At 49.5% G+C, this 22,931-nt stretch overlaps 1 long non-coding RNA gene across 2 annotated transcripts; it reads left to right on the top strand.

Annotated features, from left to right (window-relative positions):
* Positions 1-12,954: 12,954 nt before the first annotated feature.
* On the top strand, positions 12,955-21,553 carry LOC142905874 (uncharacterized). Of its 2 annotated transcripts, none has more exons than XR_012929879.1 (7): positions 12,955-13,254; positions 14,705-14,806; positions 15,109-15,374; positions 16,093-16,202; positions 17,463-17,586; positions 19,051-19,121; positions 19,555-21,553. It is a non-coding gene; the product is annotated as an uncharacterized LOC142905874 (long non-coding RNA). The 2 variants fall into 2 exon arrangements; XR_012929880.1 differs by having other exon boundaries at positions 12,956-13,254; positions 15,252-15,374.
* Positions 21,554-22,931: the final 1,378 nt, after the last annotated feature.

The raw sequence follows: 22,931 nt of genomic DNA, 5'->3' as shown, positions 1-22,931 counted from the left end.
TTTCAAGTGGGAAGCTCCCCGGTACCCTTTTCTTGCCTGGGCACAACATCTTCCCTTGACGGTCTGCGGGAGCCATGCACAGCGGGACAGATGCAGTCACCAACCACCACGTCACCTACTTACCCACTTACCGACCCATCCATCAACCTACTCACCCACCCACCCACTCTTCCACCTACACAATCACTCACTCACCTACCCACCTACCCAATCACTGAACCACCCCCCCACTCACCCGCCCACCCGCTTACCCACTGACCAATTCGCCCACTTACCCTACAACCTACTTGCCCACACACCGACTTACCCACCCACTCACCCAAGGAATTTAAAATAAAAAGAGGCCATTCCCCCCCCCTCCCACCAAAAAAATAACAACAGCCGCAGGCCTCTTCTTAAAACTGAATCCGGTCCGTCACTCGCACCACCCTTTAACTCACCAAAAAACTGCCTTCTGTCGGGAGCTGAATTCACCATGTATCGTGGAGGCATTCCCAGAATCTGCACATGGTTGAGACAAAGACAAAGGTCACCCGTGTATCCTCGGCTGACTGTAGGGGCAAGTGCTGTTAGTATAGCGTAACAACAGCCGCAGCGCTTGTTAAGGGCAATCATTATGGCACACAGAGACAGGGGGTAGTGGGCCACATTGACCCAGGTATTTTACACACTGCACTAGGTACTCATTTAAGGGTGAGTCTAACTAAGGGAGGCCCAGGACCGGTTCAGATAATCATCACTAGTGTGGGCCATGAGCGCAGCATGCTAACCGCTACACTACTGCTCCCCTCACACGTACAAAATGGACACGTGTCACAACATACGACGGCCGCTATTTGCCAGATCACTAAGTGGCCACCTCCCCTCCTGCCACCCCCAAAACCCACAACTCCAAGGAAAGAGAGGGGCATCACGAGCGGATGGACGCCCAGTGGGAAATACCTCAATGCAGCGCGGGAGGTAATCTTTGTCACTGTCGGACTGAAATAATTGCCTGCCCGTCGCCAACTCCGCCACCGTGCAACCCAGCGCCCACATGTCTACGCCACAGGTCAAGCTGTAGCCCAAGTGCAGCTCCGGAGCCGAGTATTCCAGAGTCCCACCAACATTCATAGCTGCACACCAATCACAAGAACAACACATATATGTGTTTGTGTACTCACTGTTTCTTAAACAGCATCTTCATCACACACATGAACAGTCACATGTACAGACACGCAGATACTCACACATATACACAATCAGACAAACACCCACACGCAGACGCTCACACACCCAGGAGAGGTCACTCACGTTGACTTTCCACAAAAAAGCTCGTGCCAAAGTCCGTGACCCTCACAGTGCCGGTCACGGTGTCCTTGATGAGAACATTTTCCTGCAGGAGAAGGGGCAGAATGAATTCAAATGCAGAGGTTATGCCGATAACATTCAGCCAGCAGTGGAACGACAGGAGAGTCGCATTGAGCTCACAGCTGCAAGAGTGCCCTTTAACGGGTTACGGACCAAAAGCTACACATGAGAGCTCGCGTATTCCATGACGCTATCCACCGCGCATTTGTCTTCGGAAGTTTTCCATTCGCAGTGTGGAAGCCGATAACGGGCAGCTGTCAGGTCAAAATACACGTTTCGCACACTTAGGAAATAGTCTTTATTTGCTCCAGCTTCTGTCTCCGAAGGACTGGGGCAACGCTGTGATCAACGTTGCCGGTTTTGTCTATGGTGAGTCCCCAATACCGACACGACTTTACACTACAGTTTAATTCATACCGCATTATCTTCACCAGGGGTACAATGACCCTGCCTCCTTCCAGTTAGATGGAAACAGCGAACGCATAGACCTTGTGACTGTGGCCGTTTTTCTCTGTGGAACGATTCCCTACTAACAATACGCCTCTGCAACAAAATCATACTGAATGCTGTGTCCACTCACTGGCTTGATGTCCGCGTGAACTATGTTCCTGGAAGAGATGTGGGACAGGAACATGAGGATTCCCCTGGTATAACTTTTCACCATTTCCATGTCCAACCGGAACCCCGATTCTCTCATCACATCATAAAGGCTCTCCCTGTGAGAGAGACAAAAGCAGAAACAACACCAACACAGTGTCAGTGTCATCTCCTTAAATGCTGTGCTGATTCTGCTAACAACAATCTTAATATTGTTCGTGCATGTTCACGACCAATATTCAGAGTTCAGTGTAGGTTCAGGTCGTTGGTTTGTCGATAAACCAAATTAGTTGGCTCATTTGCCCACTTGACAACTTGATTTCATTGGCATTTTTGCCAGGTGGTAGAGGGTTATCCATGGGGAGAAGATAACAACTCCGCCTGGTAAGGTCATGGGGTTTGATCCCGAACCTGACGCATGTACATTTGGAGTTTGCATGTTCTCCCTGTGATCATGTGGATTATTCTGTAGGTCCTCTGGTTTTCCCCTCCACATTTCGAATCGACATGCATTCATAGTATTTGGCTGCTATACATTTCCACGTGATAAGTTACTTTGTTAAGCTATCATTTGTGGGCAGGTCGCTTACAAAAAAATAACTAATAGGTCAGTGGACTTTCCCACGAAAACAAAAAAGTTTGTTTAGTTAATCAGTTAACCACGCTATTAGCGGAGGGAGGGGGAGATGGAACACGCGGTACATACTTCAACAGCTCCAGGACAAGGCAGTGGTGTCCCCTGAAATCAAAGCTGTTTAGGACTTTGATGACGTTGTAATCTTCATTGCTGTCCTCACTCTGAAGTTCCAGAGCTATCTGGAGCTCCATCCTCTGCAATGTTTCTTCCTTGGAGCTGCGCAGAGGAAGTCCACAAATTAATAACTTACACTTGCTTAAGGGACACCCAGAGGCAAATGCTATTCAGAATTAATAATTAAATATACTTTCACCAGGTCTAACGGCATTGTGAGCTAGAGTAGCGTTCTCGACTCTCATTGGTACCATACGGGGCGCAGGAGCTGGCGTAGGGTACCCAATAGGATTTGAAGGTGAAGAGCCATTCAAATCGGATTGCTCATTCGGGAAAACTAAATGCAAACGCCCGTTAAAACAACGCGTTTTCGTTATAACGTGGTTCTTCAACACTTTTTACACAATGCAGAATGTGTCCGTTGTAACAAGAAACGCGACCATTACAACATGGAACACGCACATTCTAACAAGATACGCACCCATTATAACACGGAATAAGCCCATCATAACGTGGTTTGTGAGTAGTCGACAACAAAATACTTTTTTGAGCTGCACTGTTGAGCGGTATGATACAGTACTCGGAATGATAAAAGTTACGTGACAGCATAGCCTCATTATGAGACCTCCTTTGCCAGTAACAAGATATAGTAATAGGTTTTACCCTTTTAACTGGCACAAAAACTGACACCTTTATTCAAGGCATCATGTTTGCAATAACCACAACACAAGCAGTCAAAATGCAAACAAAAGAGACAACTCTGATAATAATATGCACTGTCCTTGAATTTTATTGGTCCACACCCGAGACGGCTTTTCTTAGAGCCTAGTCTCCACTCTTCTGGTCCAACACCAGTGGAGACTAAGCTCTAAGAAAAGCCGTCTCGGGTGTGTTGAGCTCTGTCGTCCCGACAGGTGTGTAACTTTCACCTGAAGACGGCCGCTTGCGTTGTGGCCGAAACGTCGTGAGAATTTTATTGTATTATTTTATTATTTTATTCTCATTCTATGTGACATTACCGAAAGAACCAAAGAAGGTGTCAGTTTTTGTGCCAGTTAAAAGGGTAAAACCTATTACTATAGCATAGCCTCAGTTATTGGTCTCATCATCTCACAGTGTATGCATACATTGCATCTCGCCAAACTTTATTGTTACATTATTTATGGAGAGATTCTTTTCGCTCAATGCTTTTTCGCTTAACGCGTAACTTTTCATGAATGTATCTACAGCATTAAATGATGACTTACTGTAATGTGGAGGTAATCTTGTAGCAATGGGATGTTTTGGCCGATACCAGTTCACACTGTGTGTGTATGTATTTTAAGCTTTAGAGACAAAAAACCAGAGTACCTAGAAGGAACCGATGCAGAACAGGGGTAGAAGGTACACACTCCACACACGATGGTGCCCGAGGCAGGAGCCGAACCAAGGCCCCCCTTCTCGCTGTGAAGCATGAGTGTCACCACCGCATTGCACGGCAATGGACTTAACAACGTCGGCCTCATGATGGCACGTCTCTGAAGTCTTACCTCGATGGTGACACCAGGATCTTTACAGCTACCAGGGTGTTCCTCTTGTGGTCAAGGCACTGGATCACCTGGCCTTGACCTCCTTCCCCAATCATCTTGAGCACCTCATAGCGGTAGTGGAGGTGATCATGTCGGAACTGAACAAAAGGTACAATCATTTAAACTGACTATTGTTAAAATCACAACGTTTAAGAAGTGCGAATGTAATTTTAACAAAAAATTTGCTTGGAATTATGAAGTTATTTTTAACCATAATTTGGAATGCTCAGATGTCTGCTGGCTGAGTCACCCTTAAAAAGAGCTTCTGAGCTCAATGGGCTTTACTCGGGAAATAAACTTCTGATTCAGATGTGTGCAGGTGAGTGCATTGGTGAGTGGGCGAGTGGGTCGGTGAGTGATTGAGTGGGTGAATGAGTGAGTCAGCAAGTGAGTGCGTCTGGGGGTGGGTGAGTAAGTGTGTGAGTGGGTGTAATTGTCGAATGCTTTGATACTGTCTGCTGGCGAAGATTCCCTTGAAAAATTGCTTCTTATCTAAAAGGGCTTTACTCGGGATTAAACATTCTGATTTTGAAGCGCGTTGGTGTGTGCCCTGGTTGGTAATTCAGGTGCAATAATAAGAAGCCACAAACCCCGCTACCTCTGGGCCCTGTGACCGCCCCCAAGGCTGTAGTTTTGTGGTGAGCCTCACCAGAATGTAATTACGTTCGTCGTCATCATATCCATGCCTGTTGCATCCCTTGGGTTTGTTGTCGAGTGCAAAGTACCACACTTCTTGCATGGCTGCGAGCTCCAGCTTTTCGTGGTCGGTCAAGTGAGGGCCAAAGTGAGCCAGGATTTCTGTAGGCACGAGGAGAATAACAACAACAGGTGTGTGAACCAAAATTTTGAGCAATTTATAGGGTAAATATTTCAGGATTGGGATGTTTTTGCCAATCCCAGCTATGTATGTTGAAATTCTTTTGCACCGCATGTAGCCAATGGTGCTAATCAACAGTGTGGGGGAAGGTTAATAAACTAACCACGCAAATAGGTTCCACACATCTGTTAGAACCTTTAACAGACTGCGAGACAAGAAGGCTCACATGATCGAGTCACTCACCTTTCTGAAGAGATGCCGCGACAACAAGATAATACCGACCACATTTAAACTACCATCTGCTTCTGTCACTTAACCCAACTCTAAACGGATCTTATTCAGAGCTAGCCTTTCTCTAATCTCAGAGAGGATAAGAATACTCCGGCTTGAACTTGATAATTTAGACAAATGTCTCCTACAATCACACTTAACATTAACAGATAAAAAGTCATAATCTTAGTTTTTTCGGTAAAGTCATGTTGAAGGGAAACAACAAAATAATAAAATATATAAAACAATAAAAAATTCTCACGACGTTTCGACCATAACTCAAACGGTCGTCTTCAGGTGTGTTGGTTTGCATAAATGTATTTTTAAACGGCGCATTTATTTATTTATAAAAAACGTTAGCGCCATGCGCAACGATTTGGCAGTTTATTTAGGACTAGTCCATCTATATTCTGAAAAGCGGAGGGGGGAGATGAATTTTTTTTATTTTTTATAATGTATGCTGTCTGAAAGCCACTGTAAGCGTGAACAATCAATTAAGACCTGAAATGGTTTATCAAATCTTTCCAATGATTGCTAAGATAGAATCCATCTTCTCGGTTGAAATTGTCTCTGTGCTTGTATATGTGGATAGCCTCATGAACGAATCTCTCATGGAAGCCAGATGGCTTACAAAGAACCTCTGTCTTGGAAAAGTCAATGTCATGTGAGCCTACTGAATTATAACAATGATCTGCCACGGCCGAGGTGTTGGTCCAACACACCTGAAGACGACCGTTTGAGTTATGGTCGAAACGTCGTGAGAATTTTTTATTGTTTTATATATATATTTTATTATTTTGTTGTTTCCCTTCAACGTGACTTTACCGAAAAAACTAAGAATATGAATTACTGCAGTCATGAAAGCTTTAAATCAAAAGATAAAATTTCCGCATCTGATTGGAACCTTGTAGATAACATGACTGCTTCTTCTGCCACAACAATGTCTTCCAAATGCAAGGTTAACCTTATTGCTAAATTCAATAACTTGTCAAAAAAGAAACCAGATCCACACATAAAAAAGACTGCTATTAATCAGAGTAACAGCGCAATCTCCGATAGCCTAAAATCGGTACTAGCTAGAGGGCTGAATTTTGCTGTCACCCTCAAACACATCCCAGTGGATGATATAAAAACCCAGGTAGATGTAGCCCTCAAAGGCTTGGGACACATCCCGACAGACGTGGCAAGATTTAAAATTGCCACCATCTTTCAAAATGCTAAGAATCCTATTAATAACATCAGCAAGGACGAGCGCTCTGAACTCACCAAATTAAAAAATAGAGAGGACAAAGTCATCCTCTCAGCCGACAAGGGCAATGCTACTGTCATCATGGATAAAACCACATTCAGCAACATAATCCAGGACCTTCTTAATGATAGCAATTACACCAAAATCAACAAAGATCCGACCAACTGCCTGGCTATAAAAACAAACAATATCATTACCAATTCGACTTCTCTAATCGAACCATTCAAGCAGTTCTCCCTAAAACCTTCTGCTAATAGACCACCCAGATTATATGGTCTTCCAAAAATCCATAAAGAAGATACTCCACTTCGACCCATCGTTTCCACTATCAACTCACCTCCCTACAAACTGGCCCAATTTCTGACTGAGACCTTGCTTCCATTCACGGGCAAGACTACCTCAGCAGTATGAAACTCAGCTCACTTTATCTCTCTAATCAAAGGCATTTCACTGTCCCCAGATGATTTGCTCGTCAGCTTTGATGTAGTCTCTCTGTTCACCAAGGTTCCTGTACCTGACACCTTAGCAATAATTGAAGACTTGGTCCAACATGGACCAACTTTGGTTAGGAACTGCCTTACTAACATTTACTCTTTGTTTTTTTCGGTAAAGTCACATATGGATAAAATAAAATAAATGACGTTTCGATCGCAACACAAGCGGTCGTCCTCAGGCGGAAAAAAAATCATGCAGCAGTAGAAACGCTGAACCAGCACTTACTTCACCAGGAATGGTACTTTTTACAAACAAAATCAAGGTACCCACATGGGTCCCCCCTTATCACCAGTGATAGCGAATGTTTTCATGGAGAAATTTGAAACTGATGTCATCCAGACATGCACCCAACGTCCTTCCTTGTGGAAGAGATACGTAGATCACACTTTCGTCATTTGGCCACATGGCCTGCCAACATTGAATCAATTTCTCAACAACATAAATTCCATACACCCATCCATCAAATTCACCATGGAAGTGGAGAAGGATGGTAAGCTACTAATTCCTGGATGTTTTGTTTGAGAAGAGACCTATCTAAAACCTAATTCCCACCACCATCCGGCGCAGAAGAATTCCCTCATCAAACCACTACACCATAGGGCCACTGCATTTGCAACCAACACCACCAAGCCAGTGAACTGGAACACGTACACCAGACTCTTAAGATGAATGGGTACTGGGACAGCATTATTCGCAAAGCTGTTTCTCCAACCATGTAGAAACAATCCACTGAGACGCCTATCAAAACCATCACTTTACCATACATAGCAGGTGTTACCAAAAATATTTCCAAAATCTTAAACAAACACAAGATCCAAGTCCGATTCAATACAGTACACAAAATCCGTGATCTAATCCCATCCTGACATGCAATATCCTGGAGTCGACAAACTGAGTTGTACCTGCGGTAGCAGTTACATTGGGAAAACGAATTGACATGTCGCGGACCGTGTTAGCGAACACAAGGCAGATCTGAAACATGGCAGAACCAATACCTCTGCCGTGTCTGACTATTGTTATAACGCTGTGGGCTCGCGTGATATTGTTTTTTTCCGAGGCCAAGGTACTCTGCAAACCTTCAGGTAACTATCAAAGGTTTTTTCATGAAGCCATCCAGATATACAAACATAGACATAACTTCAACCGAGAAGATGGATACAAATTGAGCAATCATTCGATGGATGTTATTAACTGGGTAAAGCCTTAACTGGTTGTGGTTGTTTCCATCACACGCGCCAGGTACTGGTAGATTTTTCAGATTTACTTTCCCACCATGTCCCATACTCAGCTTACCACTTCTACCTCCGCCTACGTCCCCCCCAGCCTCAATTCTTCTCCCCCTAGCGCTCACGCAGCTCCCCTCTCTCTCCCCCCCTTGCTCCTCCCCCCTTTCTTACCGATAACCTCTTGCCACAGCAGCTCTCTCACCTACTTCAGCATTTTATTATTGCTGTGGTTGTTCCACCTGATGAAGATTGATTGTGTTGCGATAGAAACGTCGTGATTTGTTTTATTTTATTTCTACCTACGTGACATTACCGAAAGTGCGAATGAGTATAGATATTAGTTGTCAAACTAGATGATTTAAACGCGCATAGCTTCAGTGATTTCCTAATATTGGAAGAGCATTCAAGATGGCCGCAGAAGCAATTCTGAAAGCGTTTGATGTTGTTTCAGTACTGAGGCCAGAGCACAGTTAATTATCCCCATGCAACATGGCCACCATGAAGTCCCCCATTTAACATGGCAACCATGATGCAGTCTCTAATGCAACATGATTACCATATTCTTGGTTCTTTCGGTAAAGTCACATAGAAGGGAAACAATAAAATAATAAAATAATACAATTCTCACGACGTTTCGACTGCAACACAAGCAATCATCATCAGGTGTGAAAACCACAGCAAGAAAATTTCAATTTTTCTTGCTGTGGTTCTTGCTGTGGTTTTCACACCTGATGATGATTACCTGTGTTGCAGTCGAAACGTCGTGAGAATTTTATTGTTTTATATTTTTATAATTTTATTGTTGCCCTTCTACGTGAGTTTACCGAAAGAACCAAGAATATGAATCCCTGCAGCCACGAAAGCTTTAAATCAAAACATGATTACCATTAAGTCCCCCATGTAGCATTGCTATCTTGACATCACCCATACAATCACCATAAAATCTCTCATACACCAAAGGCTCTGTGACGTCCCCCATGCAACATGGCCATCGTGATGTCCCACTATTTACCGTGGCCACTGTGACGTCCCTCATTACTGTTCTTACCTTTCGGCGATTTGCTACAGATGGAGCCGGTGCCCTCTGAGGACAGCGCACTCCACGTGGTGCAAGACGTGTCGTTACTCCGAGCCTCTCCAGCTCGGCTCATCTACACACACACAAAGACAAAGGTCCACCACATAGGCTTGATTAAGATGTTGGAGCAAGTGCAGAAGGCGAGCACTGAGCCAGCATCTCTGAGATCCTGGGCTCCACATTCAGGAGGGTCCTGCCGAGATGTTGTCGTTTCTCAGCATTGGGATATTTGGCCAATATCAGATGCCATGCTTGGATTCACAATGAAAGATGCGTGGATTTTGAGGTCACACGCAGGGATTGTTCAAATTGTTAAAGAGTGATTGGGGATCGGGCATGACGAGCCATGGCAAGGAGGGACAACAATGGCTGATAGTGAAGAATAATAACGGAGCGGCAGCCAAGGAAGGAAACACATCGGAGAGGAGAGCCACCAGAGAGATGGTGCGACAAAATCGGCGCTTGGCGGATTATTCCATCACAGCATTTGAGGGGTAGCAAGGTCTCAGGGAGGAAGGCATTCTCATTCATCAGTGGATAGATAATAGTGCTGTAAATGCTCACGCGTAGACAGGCAGGCACACCAACAGGATCTCGGAGACACACTCTGATAGACATACACATACTCAGGCGGACAAGGAGAAGCACATCCAGGTATACAGGTAGGTGACAGGTAGGCACAAGTCGAGGGGAAAACACATGTCCACCCATATTTTACCACACGAGTTGAAGAGCCACACGTACCTCCATGGCAGCAACTTGCAGAGTAGGGTGCTCAGAGCTCACTGCGTTTCTCGCACGGTCCGGGTCTCTGCGTGGAGAGCGGGAGACGCAGGTGAGGGTCACACAAAACCGATGGTGTGCGACAATACTCATGTCTAAACACGCGTCATGTCACAATGCGGACTCTCATCATCAACACGGACTCACATCATCATCACAGACTCACAACCTCACCACTCACCCACAACACGAAACACAACAAAAACAACAAAGACCGCCATTTGCCACTAAGTAGCGGCAAATGCCAGGCCAGGTGCACTTTGAGACCACGTGAAATGCTGAAGGCTCACTGACAGGTCACAGGTCAGACCCAGGTGCCAAGAGTTGACTGACTGAGATGACTGTGCCAACGTGCTACATTTCAGCCGCCCAGGTCAAAGGTCGTTGTTGTGAGCGTCGCTCCTTTGTTCGGACACCAGCAACACCACGACAAACACCACCACTAGCACCACCACTAACACCACTACTAACACCACCACCACTGACAAAGACAGATCCCCCGTATAGCCTGAATATACTGTAGGGGCAATTTCTGCTAGCGAGCACCTATAAAGGTCGGCATGGCACACGAGGGGGTGGGTGGCTAACACCACGCCTGGCCGCCTTTGTCTCCCTAGCGGCGATGTTTACACATCGTACCAGGTATTCATTTGAGGCTGAGTCTACCTAGGGGAGGCCCAGGACCGGTTCAGATAATCGTTACTGGTGTTGGCCGTGAGCGGAAATCGAACCCGGGTCGCCAGGTTTGTAGCGCAGCACGTTAACCGCTACACTACCGCTCCCCTCAACTAACACCACAACTAACACCAGCACTAACACCACTCCTAACACCACCACTAACACTACGAACCCTAAAAACACCACCACCAACATCAACTCCACCACCACCAACACCACCACCACTAACACCACCAATAATACCACCAATAATACCACCATCACTAACACGACCACCACTAATAATACCAACACCACCATCACTAACACCAGCAACAATACCTCGAACAACCACCACCACTAACACCACCATCACTAACACCAACACCACCATTATTAACACCACAAACACCACCACTAACACCACCATCACTAACACCACCACCACTAATACCACCAACATTAACACCACCACTCCTCCTGCTAATACAGGACATCAAAACAACGATCCTCATAGAGCCTTAACAGGCTGAAGGGGCAAGTGCTGTTAGCCAGCAGTACGTATGAAGGCCGGCACGGTACACGAAGGGGTGGGTGGTTAGCACCACGCCCGACCGCCTTTGTCTCCCCAGTGGCGATGTTTACGCATCGCACCAGGTACTCATTTGAGACCGGGTCACTGCTACACACAGACTCACACAGACCCACACACACGTACACAGACTCACACAGAGAGACTCACACAGAGACTCACATAGAAAGACTCACACAGAGACTCACATAGAAAGACTCACACCACCACCGCCACCACTCACCCACAGCTCGGTTCCACGCCTAACGGCCAAACTGCCAGGGGAAGCACGTGGCGCGAGACGCGGTGTGGTGTAATAGCCATTAGCTCCTCCCCCTCACCTAAGCTCCTCCCCCATGCTCCCCCTTTCCCCCCTTGCCCCTCCCCCTTCACATCCCCCCATGCCCCCCCACAACCCCCCTCCTCATGCCCCTCCCTCGCGAACCCCCCCCCCTCACGCCCCATTGCCCACCCCCTCCCCCGCTGCTACTTCCGGTCAGGCAGGGGGCGAGTGGAGGCGGCGCGCGCTGTGGATTGTGGGTGGCGAGCGGCTGATTTGGTTTCCCGCTCACGGCCACCGTCAGTGGGTCGCGAAATCTTCTGAAGCGGCGGCTCGCTGGGCCTCCTCTACGTCGACTCAGCCTGAAGGTCAGAACCTCGCGCGGTGTGCACACATCAGCAGTGGCGGCGGTGGTGGGAGGAGACAGAGGAGGAGGCGCCTGGCCCACAGCCGTCACGTCCTAGACGCCTGCTGAGTTCACGGCGCTGCTTCAAGCAGAGCCCGGCCCTGCTGCTGCTGCTGATGAGGCGCTGACGGTGGAAACCGGCCCCAGAGTGGCCCTCGTGTTGAGCCATAGCTGATGAGAGGCACTCCCAGACTGCCGTGTGTTTTTATCCCTGGAGGGACGGGTTTGTTGTGGAGGCGAATCGCCTGCTGCTGGAAAAGGCATCCACTAGAGGAAGCTATATAGAGGTATTTGGTCTACTCTTCCACGCTGGTCCGGACGTGTTGGAGCAAAGTGGCCATGCCCACACTTTACCCCACCACACGCAGGGCGTTAGCTCGCTGGACTTGCAATGCAGAGGTGCAGGTTAGATTTCATTCCCACTCACACACCCACCGACACTCACTCAGCCACCCACTCAGCCACTCTCTGGGCATCTATGAATAAGAGCTTCATAGCTCATCGGATTCCTCCAGCAAAAACATACTGATTCTCACCCACCCACTCAGCCATTCACCCACCCACTCTGGCACTCATCCACTCACCAATTCACTCAGCCACCCACTCGGCCACCCACTCAGCCACCCACTCTCGCACCCACTTCGTCACCGGTCACCCACTGCCACCGGTCACTCACTCTGCCACCGGTCACTCACTCTGCCACCCACCCACTCTCTCACCAACCCACCGACTCTCTTGCCAACCCACCGACTCTCTCGCCAACCCATCCACTCACCCACAGGGAGACACAAGGAGACAAGGGGACCCACATGGTGTGAGAGTGTATCAGCATCATTGTGGTTGTTGTGGTGGTTATGTTGGTTGTTATGGTTGTGGTGGTTATGGTTATATTTGTGGTTATGGCGATTATGGTCGCAGTGATTGTGGTTATATTTGTTGTGGTTATAACCCGCGATGTATTTCGTCGAGGATGGATGCCGCCGCGTGCAGGAGTTGGGCGAGGCGGGAGTGAGCCACCTGAAGCGCCCTCTCCGACGGTGGTGAGCCGCCGGGCGGCCGGGCAGTGAGCAGCTCGGCCGGCGTCGCTTCTCCTCCCCCTTCCGGGGCTGCCAACCCCGGTGGTGTTGAGTCGTCCTCCTCTTCCACTGGAGCCCTGGTACGAGTTTTTCTTCGCGTCTCCATTATAGCGATTCATCTTACTATTTGGCTACTTCTGACGCCAGTTGTAGTGGGTGGAACGGAGAGCGAGACTTACCGAAAGAACCAAAGAGTATGAACTTATATGGTTTATTTAACCTATTTTTAGTGGTTTGCTACCATTCCCTTTGCACTCCTATCGTTTTTGTATTGTTTGTTGTTGTGACGTTATGACCCCGTGCCCCCTACTGGCACATCTGTGATCAAAGAGCTTTATAGCTCATTGGATTCCTCCAGCACAGAATCAATACCGATTCTGATGAGACCGGAACGAACACGTTTGAATCGAATCGCGTACTTCGCTTTACTAAAATAGTTGTGGAATCGATTCTTGTGGAATCTGTTCTCGTGGAATCGAATCATCGATATTAATTACAGAGATTCACCATCGATATTAATTACAGACATTAATCAACGACGTCGCTAGGAGTATCGTGGTGCCGCTCTGCAAACCTTCGGGCTACTATCAAAGGTTTGTTCATGAAGCCATCCAGATATATAAACACAGACATAACTTCAACCGAGAAGATGGATACCAATTGAGTAATCATTGGAAGAATGTTATTAACCAGGTAAGACCTTAACTGCTTTATGGTGTTGCCTTAACTTTCCGCATCTCTAATTTCTTAAGCTTCCCACTCCCAGCCCCGCTCTCTTCAGCACTCCCCTCCTCATACCCCCCCCTCTCTATCTCTCCTCCCTGATCTTCCCCCCTTCTCTTACCTATATAGTCTCTTGTTTACAGCAGCTCTTTTGCCCACGTCGGCAATTGTTTCTTGCTGTGGTTTGTCCCACCTGATGATGGACGCTTGTGTTGCGCCCGAAACGTCGTGATTTATTTTATTTTATATTTTATGCGTATGTGACTTTACCGAAAGAACAAAAGAGTATAGCCCAAGAGAGTTTGTGTAGGTGGGAGCGGTGGTGTAGCACAGTAGGGGGCACAGGTGGTGCATCGGCCAGTCATCTCAGTCAAGCAACCAATGGCAACCTGGGTCTGTCTGTCTGTGACCTCCTGCTGCTTCATGTGGCCTTAACCTGCACGTAGCCTGGCACGAGCGCCGTGGTGACATCTCCACCACTTCGTGGCGAATGGCGGTTGTTGTTTATGGTCGTCTCGCGATTAGCACTACGCTGCACTACTAACCCAGCGACCCGAGTTCAATTCCCGCTCAAGGCCAACACTGGTGACGATTCCGTTCCTGGGCCTCCCCTTGGTCAACTCAGCCTCAAATGAGTACTTGGTGCGTTGTGTAAACATCGCCACTGGGGAGATTAAGGTGGCCAGATGTGGTGCTGGCCACCTACCCCCCTTCGTGTATCAAAGGTGCTGCTCGTTAACAGCACTTGCACCCGACAGTCCTGTCGAAGGCTACATGGGGGATCTTTGTCTTTGTTTGGTGGTGCAGCTGAGGAGGGGCAACTGCACGGCGAGTACCTCTACCGCAAGGCGCAGGAGGCCAAGAAGATCCTCGTAGAGGAGAAGGCGCGGCTCAAGAGGGCGCTCGATGGTAACGGGCGGCGAGACGGATCTAGAGATGGGCTCGCGACGACAAGACGGACGAGAGACAGCGAGACAGACTAGAGACGTTGAGACACGCAAGACAGACTAGAGACGGATCTAGAGACAATGAGACACGCAAGACGGACTAAGATGGGACAAGACGGTCTGACAATACAGGCGAGAAGACAACCGCGCGTGGAAAGCGTTTCCGAATGAATCCATGCGTGCGCATGATTTTTCTTCCTTGTTAATTCTCCCCTGCCCGCCCCCCACCCACTGCCCCCTGTCCCCCTGACGTCGTCACCGAAGAAAACCTGGTGCTGCCTACGGACCTGCGGTGGGAGGCGCTTGAACTCCAGAAGGCCGTGGAGTTCGACCAGGGAGGGGAGGGTGATCTCACATCCCTCACCATCACGTCTCCTCGCATCTCTCTCTCTCTTCCTTCCCGCGAGACTCTCGAGGCAGGGGGATAAGCGTCGCGCGTCTCCGCCCGCTAGACACGCCGAGTTGGCGCGCATCCCCGGCTCGCCGTCGGTCCTTCCTGCCAAGCGGTGGCACCGTGTTTTGCCGCGGAGGTTCGCGGTTCGAGAACGGCGGGCCCTCAACCCCCCCCCCCCCCCCCACCGGTTTAATGGGTTTAATGCCGCAGTTGCGTTGACCGTAAATACTGCACGGCGATTGCTTCCCAAGTGGACTTTGAAAAATCCCGTGGCGTGAACGTGGAAAAGAGTCGGCCGTGTGTGTGGTGGCTGGCGTAAATTTTGGTGGAATGTCGAATGAAGGCCGTGGTCACCACATCACGTGTGCTTCTGGAGCAGTCTTCCTTGTCGAGCGGTCTTCCTTACAATATTAGGAAGCCACTGGAGCTTTGCACTTTTAAATCATCGTCTAGATTGACAAACTCATTTCTTGAGAACTACTTTTTGTGGTTAGTTTGTCACACTTCCGATTACCACGGTTGGCTACGTGCTGTAACAAAGAGGTTTAACATGCACTGACCCACTCATTCACTCGCTCATCATTTTACTCAATTTACCCACTCACCTGCCATATCACCCACCCACTCTTGCAATTGGGACTCATCCAGGTCTCATTAGTGCTCAGCTCGCTACACAAAATCAACGCGATCACTGCAGAGTGATATTCTAAACCATTCCTGGTCGCTCCTTCCATCCACCCACACACACACCTTCACTCACCTGCACGGGGAAGTATGGCAAATGATAACCTACCCTCTCCTTCCCCCCTGCCCCATCTACCACCTCTTTCTATCCACCCCCCCCGTGTCAGTAGGAGTGAGCAGCCACATGGATGACGAGTACCGCTGAGCCGGCGTGAAGGACCCACACATCATGGCGACGACCTCACGCGACCCCAGCTCCCTCCTCAAGCAGTTCATCAAGGTGCGGGCACGGGGTCACAGGGGCTACAGGGTTTGGGGTCACACGAGGAATGTGGGTCCTCGTGTATTGCATGTGTACAAGCGCGCAAAGACAGAGGTCCCCCATATAGCCTTAACAGGCTTTTGGGACAGGTGCTGTTTGCGAGGGTATAGGTGGCTAGCACCACAACTGGCCACCTTTATCTCTCTGGTAATGATGTTTACACACCGCACTAGGTACTCATTTGAGGCTGAGTTGATCTAGGGGAGGCCCAGGACCAGGTCAGATAATCGCCGCTGGTGTTTGCCATGAACGGAAATCAACCTCGGGTCACTAGGTTTGTGGGGCAGCATGCTAACTGCTAAATTACCGCACACACACACGTGTTCTCTATCGGCTTTACAATCAGTTCCTTGCACCTCACACGAGCCGTGTCGACCAATCATCGGGCTTGTGCAGTGTGAGACAACTCGCATCCGTTGAGTTAACCAGAAGAAATCTGGTTGTTGATGAAAGGTGGAGGCTGTGTGGGGGGGGGGGGTCGTAAGTGGTGGAGCATTGGACACTTTGGTTTGGTGCATGCAGCTTTTGTCAACTTCATTCCTCGCGATTCAGTCCGCCTTTTCCCGATGACCGATCCCTTCCATTCATCGAAAATGTATCTTCTGTAGCACTACGCACGGTCGGTGGTCACGGAAAGATGTACCATTGGGGGCGCCACTGTGGCGAGATGTTAACTCCCTCACCTGGTATACAGGAGGTCGCAGGTTCAATCCTGACCCTGATGCCTGCTGTATATTTGGAGTTGCGTGCCTCTTTCCGAGGAGTCGCGTGGATTTCTCTCCAGGTCCTCCGGTTTTTCCCTCCGCATTTAGAATCGACGTCCGTTTAAGAGTATTTGGCTGCTATAAATTTCCACATGACGATAAGCCACTTAGTTGAGCTATGATTTGTGGCCAGGTCGCTTCTGGAAAAGAGCTGCATAGCTCAGTGGGCCTTACCTGGTAAAATAAAAATAGTAAAGTTTTTACAATGGTGCATCCCAGTTGTGCCAACACGGGGTTTGGCGACCCCGTATACCGGCACGGCTCGGCTCGGCTTCCGCAATGGAAAAAACAAACAACACAACCCGAGTCGGATACAGTGGGGGGGTGGGGAAGTGGGGGGGCGAAAGCAGCGTGGCCGGGACGGACGCCGGTGGGAAGAGCGGACTCGGCGTGTGACCGCTTGCTGTCATGTTACCACACCACCACCACCACCACCCTCCCACCACCACCGCAGGAGATGAAGCTGATCCTGCCGAACGCTCAGCCGATGAACCACGGATGCCACAAGCTGCAGGCGCTGGTGTGGGCGTGCTGCGCCAACGCCGTCAACGACTTCATCGTCCTGCATGAGCACCGCGGTATGCCAGGCACGCGCACGCACCGCAGTCGACAAAGCTCCCCCGTGTAGCCTTTAACAGGCTGTCAGGGCAAGTGCTGTTTGTCGAGCGACCTACGAAGGCCGGCAGGGCACGCGGCGGGGTGGGTGGTGTGGTCATTACCGCATCTGGCCCCTTTTGTCTCCCCACTGTCGATGCTTGGACACACCGGAAGTCGAAGTCAGGTCACCGGATTTGTGTAATGAGATAGCCACTCCGCTCCCGCTCCCCGGTGTGATGCATGGTGTGACGTGTGTGATGTGGTGCAACAGACGGGGGATGGAGGTGTATTTAGCTGTGCGTACGATGTGCGGTGTGTAGTATGACGCTGCAGACGGGGAATTGTGGTGTCTTAACTGTGTATGTGGTGTGATGTGGTATGATGCCGCTGATGGAAGGGCAGTGTGTTTAACTCTCCAGTACAGTCTGTGTGACACCTGTTGTGGTGTGTCTAACTTTCCGGCGTGCTGTTCATGTGACACGTGGTACGATGCCACGGTGTACTTGACACTCTCGAGCGTGGTGATGCGGCACGACATCTGGACGTGGACATGATGTCCGAGGCATTCCCACACCTAGTGATGCACAACTTCACGTCGCGACTCGGAAAGAGGGTGCGTGTGGGCACCGTGCCAGTCTCACCCACATCTTCCTCCCCCATCCCCAAAGCACAAAGATCCCTCGTATAGGCTATAACCCTTTCTCATTTCCATGATGTACATATACGTCGTCGAAACGGAACCGTAAGAAAAACTCAAGTACGTCTTCTGACCTGAAGACATACCGAGGCTCCCATAAGACCATGCGGGAGGGCGTGTGGCACAGTTTTGTTCCATAGAGTGCCGGTCGTGTCACTACGGTTCTCTGCGGTGAGGGCAACGCCTTTTAAAAACAGCAGCGCTACGCCTCTATAAATAAAATTAACGCCGAGCCGCTCGCGCGTACCGAGATTCAGCGGTGGACGTGACACCTACCACCCGGCAACTTGCAGATGTCTCGGAATGGGAAAGAGTGAGCAGACTTTTGGGCCAGGTGCTGTGTGTCCGCCTGTATATTCGGAATTTGCATGTTCTCCTCCTTGTCACTTTGATTTTTCTCCGGGTCCTCCGGGTTTTTCCCTACACATTTAGAAACTTGAATTTCGAGTATTTTGCTGCTATACATTTTTATGTGAAAAAGAGCTACATAGCTCAGTGGTAAAATAAAAATAGTTTCGTTTTACTTTAGTTTTCGAGCAACAGCACAGAGTTTTTATTTAACGCCATCTCTGAAGCTGAAGGCGCGTAATGTTGTTCATTTGTTAATGCATCTGCAGTTTTAAACGGGGTGGCCGCTGGCCTCTAACTGGCAAACGTCTGCGAGGACGCGTAATGAGAGTCCAGCGCCGTCCGTGTAACTTGCCGCGACCCCTCCCGTGACGTCTGTGCCCCCCCCCCCTCGCAACAGGTACAACGTCTACAAGCTCGACGGCAAGGACATCGAGTTGAAGGAGGTGGGACCGTGATTCGAGATGGAGCGTAAGTCTGCCTGACACATTGTTACTCGTCTCCACTGTACACCTCTGCAGAGGCGGTGGAAATTCCACATTCGTTGTGGACTTCCCTACGAAGTGGTTGTAAATTTTATCGACCCCTGAGAGGATGATGGGCTGAATGTAAGAGTCTAGCCTCGGGCCAGGTGGCCCGCGGGTGACTTGTAGAGCGGATCGGAACTTGAGTCGGTGGGGTCGCTGCTCTGGTCGCATTCGCTGTACCGTGACCCGACTCGCATTCCCCCACCCCGGATGCGATGTGTAAATTCAAATATGATCGGACGTAATGCTGGCCACCCACACCCACCCCTTGGTGTGCCGTGCTGGCTTTCCTACATGCTAACACACGAACAGCGCTTTTCCCACGCCGTCTGTTAAAGGCTGCATGGGGGGGATCTTTGCTTTTGTGTGTCGCGCAGTCTACGAGATTAAACTGGGCACGCTGGACAACGCGGCCACCGCCGAGGTGGAGTGGCCTTGGCGACCGTACATGAACACGGCGAAGAAGAGGAAGTTCCTGAGCGTGGAGTGAGGGAGGGGGACGACTTCCCCCCCCCCCCCACGGGCCTGGGGGGAGGGGCATTGGGGGGGGGGTTGTCCCTGGAAAGCCGGAGTTGGAGTCGAACCTCGCGGCGCTCTCCGCCGAGGCTCGAGACGTTGAGGAGAGGTCGCCGCGTGGATAGGGCAGTGCGTGAATCGCTGTTCCAACCCTCGTCACACACGCGCATTATACGCGTCACACACACATTGCGGATGTACATTTATCAAACACAAACATGCACATCGTCGCATGCGTCGCACACAGAAGCACACAATTGCACAAAAGACAAAGGTACTCCGTATCACCGTTAACAGATTGCTGGAGCAAGTGCTGTTAACGGGTAGCACCTATGATGGCCGGCATGGCACAGAAGTGGTTGTGTGGCCAGCCCCACGTCTGGCTGCCTTTGTCCTCCCCAGTTTTGCGATGTTATACACACCCCACACCACGTACTCAGATGGCTGAGTTCGTAGTGCGCTAACTGCTGCACCACCGCTCCCCAAACGGTGTACATACACGCGTACACAAAACGAAACATTAACATTTATTTAAGTAAGAAAAAAGAAAATACCAAGTCAGGCAGATGGAGAAAGTGGCGTGTCGCCGTGCACAGCACCGCTCTCGTAGCTACTCACCTAGGGTGGGAGCTCTTGGCTTCAATGCCACCCGGGATGTTTAGATGTGAAAACCTGCCATAAATAATATTTTTGGGAAGTCACAAGCGCCTTAAGTTGCATCTCATCTCGACCATTTTAATGGGCACCCCCCCCCCCCCTGTAGCTGTCCCCCTGTGGCACAAAATAAACTAACAAAACGAATCTCTTTTTATTTTACCAGGTAAGGCCCACTCAGCTGTATAGCTCTCTTTCAGGAACGACCGGGCCACAAATGAAAGCGCTATAAAGTGGCTTGTCACGCAGAAATATATAGCAGCCAAATACTTTTAAACGCATGTTTCTAAATGTGGAGGGAAAAACCGAAGGACCCAGAGAAAAATCCACGCGGTCACGGGGAGAACATGCAAACTCCAGATATACAGGCGTCGGGATTTAACCCACGACCTCTATACCAGGCGAGGCCCCAAGGTGAATCAGCACTTGGCCTGCGAGCGGGTATTATTAGTCTGTCAGTAGGGGGTAATGATTCCGGATTTCAGTCTCAATTGAAACTGAAATCTGGAACACTTTTGTCATATTTTGCTCGTCTAAGTGTGTTCATAAAATACAAGTTTGGTCATTGAGAGAGTTATAAATGTACTATACGCATTTCATGTTTATTGTGTTTATTGTATTTAATGTATGAAGAAAGTACATCGAGGCCACATGACCCGTGGCCACCGCCACTTCAACCGTGGCCCCACCACTTCAACCGTGGCCCATTGGCACGTTGATGTGTGGCTCTGCCTTCACCTGTGGTGAGAATGAGACCAGAAAAATTACAGGAGGCCGACTCCATATGAGTCCGTCGCGCTCTGGATCTCGCTAATGGGACGTCGGATGAAAATAAAACATGGAAGCGACAAGTTTCTTCTCTGGCGAGGACATTCCCACAAGATTGCCGCCTTTCCCAATTAATGGAATTTGCCCCAACAGCACCCTGATCCAAACCAGCGGGAGCTGAAATCTTCCAGAAGGTTCAGGATTTATTGGTACAATCGTTCGGATGTTGGTGTCCGCATGGACTTGCATTTAAAACCCCCGGTCCGCTTGACGTCTTTTAAACAATACCTGTGGTCGGGTCCGCTCCCCCACCTTTCTATCCCCTGCTTTTTTTATAACCGGTGTAGTATATGTTGACGGTGTGTGCGTGTATCACAACGTGATGTAACCGGGCCCTCGAATTGCCTCAAGAAATGAATAAACAACACCTGTCGCTTTGCTGTTGTGATGTCACCACGAGACGCCGAATGACGGTGGGACGGCGTCGTCGCACTCGTCGAGTGGACAAGGGCTCCGTGAAATGACGGTGCGGATTGCGCCAAGCGTATAGAGGTCGCTGATTGCGCGCCCCTGTGGCTCGACCACTCGTGGGTCCACCTCAAAGTTCCTGTGCCCATTTGAACCTCATTGCCTGCGATGATGCTGCTGCTGCCATGGAAGAACACACGTGGCGCCCTCTTGTCTCTCCATGTTGTCTTTCACGTCCCATCGCAGTTTTCAGGTCACTTGATGTTTACAGCCTCCGGTAAGGAGGCAGTGAGGTTCAGCCGCTCGATTTTTCTTCCTTTAGTGCACAGTACCGTACACGGATACGGGCACAGTACGACACCGTAGCTTTATTGATTGTTCAACAAAAAAGACCATCCCTCGCCCAATCTAGTTACCTATACGGTGTAATATATCGCGAGACATTTGTTAACGTAAAAAAAATGGAACTGTAATGCTGAAAATTATACTCCATGAAACTCGGGGTTTTATGGAGTATCTGAGGGCTTCTCAACGCTTCATGCCTCGCCCCCACTGATGCCCTCTTCTCCCCACTCCTACTACTGACGATTGTATGTAGGGTGTGTAGGCATTTACTTACGACTGTTGTATGTAGGGTGGTGGGGTGGTGGTGGTGGTGGTGGGAGTAAATGAGATTTAAAACTGGGTGCTCAACTTGAACTCACCACCACTCACATCATGTATGCACTCATCCGCCATCTTGCTCACTGACCCTGTTTCCGTGTTGATGGTGTGAGTCCGTATTGATGCTGTGAGTTTGTTGATCGTGTGAGTCTGTTGATGCTGTGAGTCTGTGTTGATCGTGGGAGTCTGTGTTGATCATGTGAGTCTGTGTTGATGCTGTGAGTCCGTGTTGATGGCTCGGGGGCACGGTACAGAAGGGCAGTACAACTGTAGAGTAATAGTTGTCCAGCAGCGGCAACTGCGGTGGACGGGGAGTACACACGCCAGTGAGCCTCACGCGGGTTTGTCAGCAGGGCGGAGGCACTGGACAAGGATCACAGAGACCCTGTCTGGAAGACCCTGGAACCCGCTCGTGGGTTGGAGAAGGGAGGCGCGGCCAGGGCGGAGCCAGGCCGCGCCGAGTCGGATAAAAGCAGCGGAGAGCGAGAGCTCGTGGTTGCAGGTTCTGGGAAGTGGAGTCGTCTCGTTGGCACTGTCTTTGCCGACTTGGTCGCTGCCGTCTTCACTAGATAATTGGGCGGCCGGATAGTTGTTGGCTGTCTCGGTCGATGCCGTCAGTGTAACATGGTGAGGGTTGTGTCTAAGCTAGGCTATTTGACTTGGGAGAAGCGAGGGCGAGTCTGTG

This window comes from Petromyzon marinus, chromosome 59, assembly GCF_048934315.1.
Source record: "Petromyzon marinus isolate PM22_M1 ecotype Great Lakes invasive population chromosome 59, UKy_Petmar_22M1.pri1.0, whole genome shotgun sequence".
NCBI lineage: Eukaryota > Metazoa > Chordata > Hyperoartia > Petromyzontiformes > Petromyzontidae > Petromyzon > Petromyzon marinus.
This window is presented reverse-complemented; position numbering and strand designations above follow the sequence as displayed.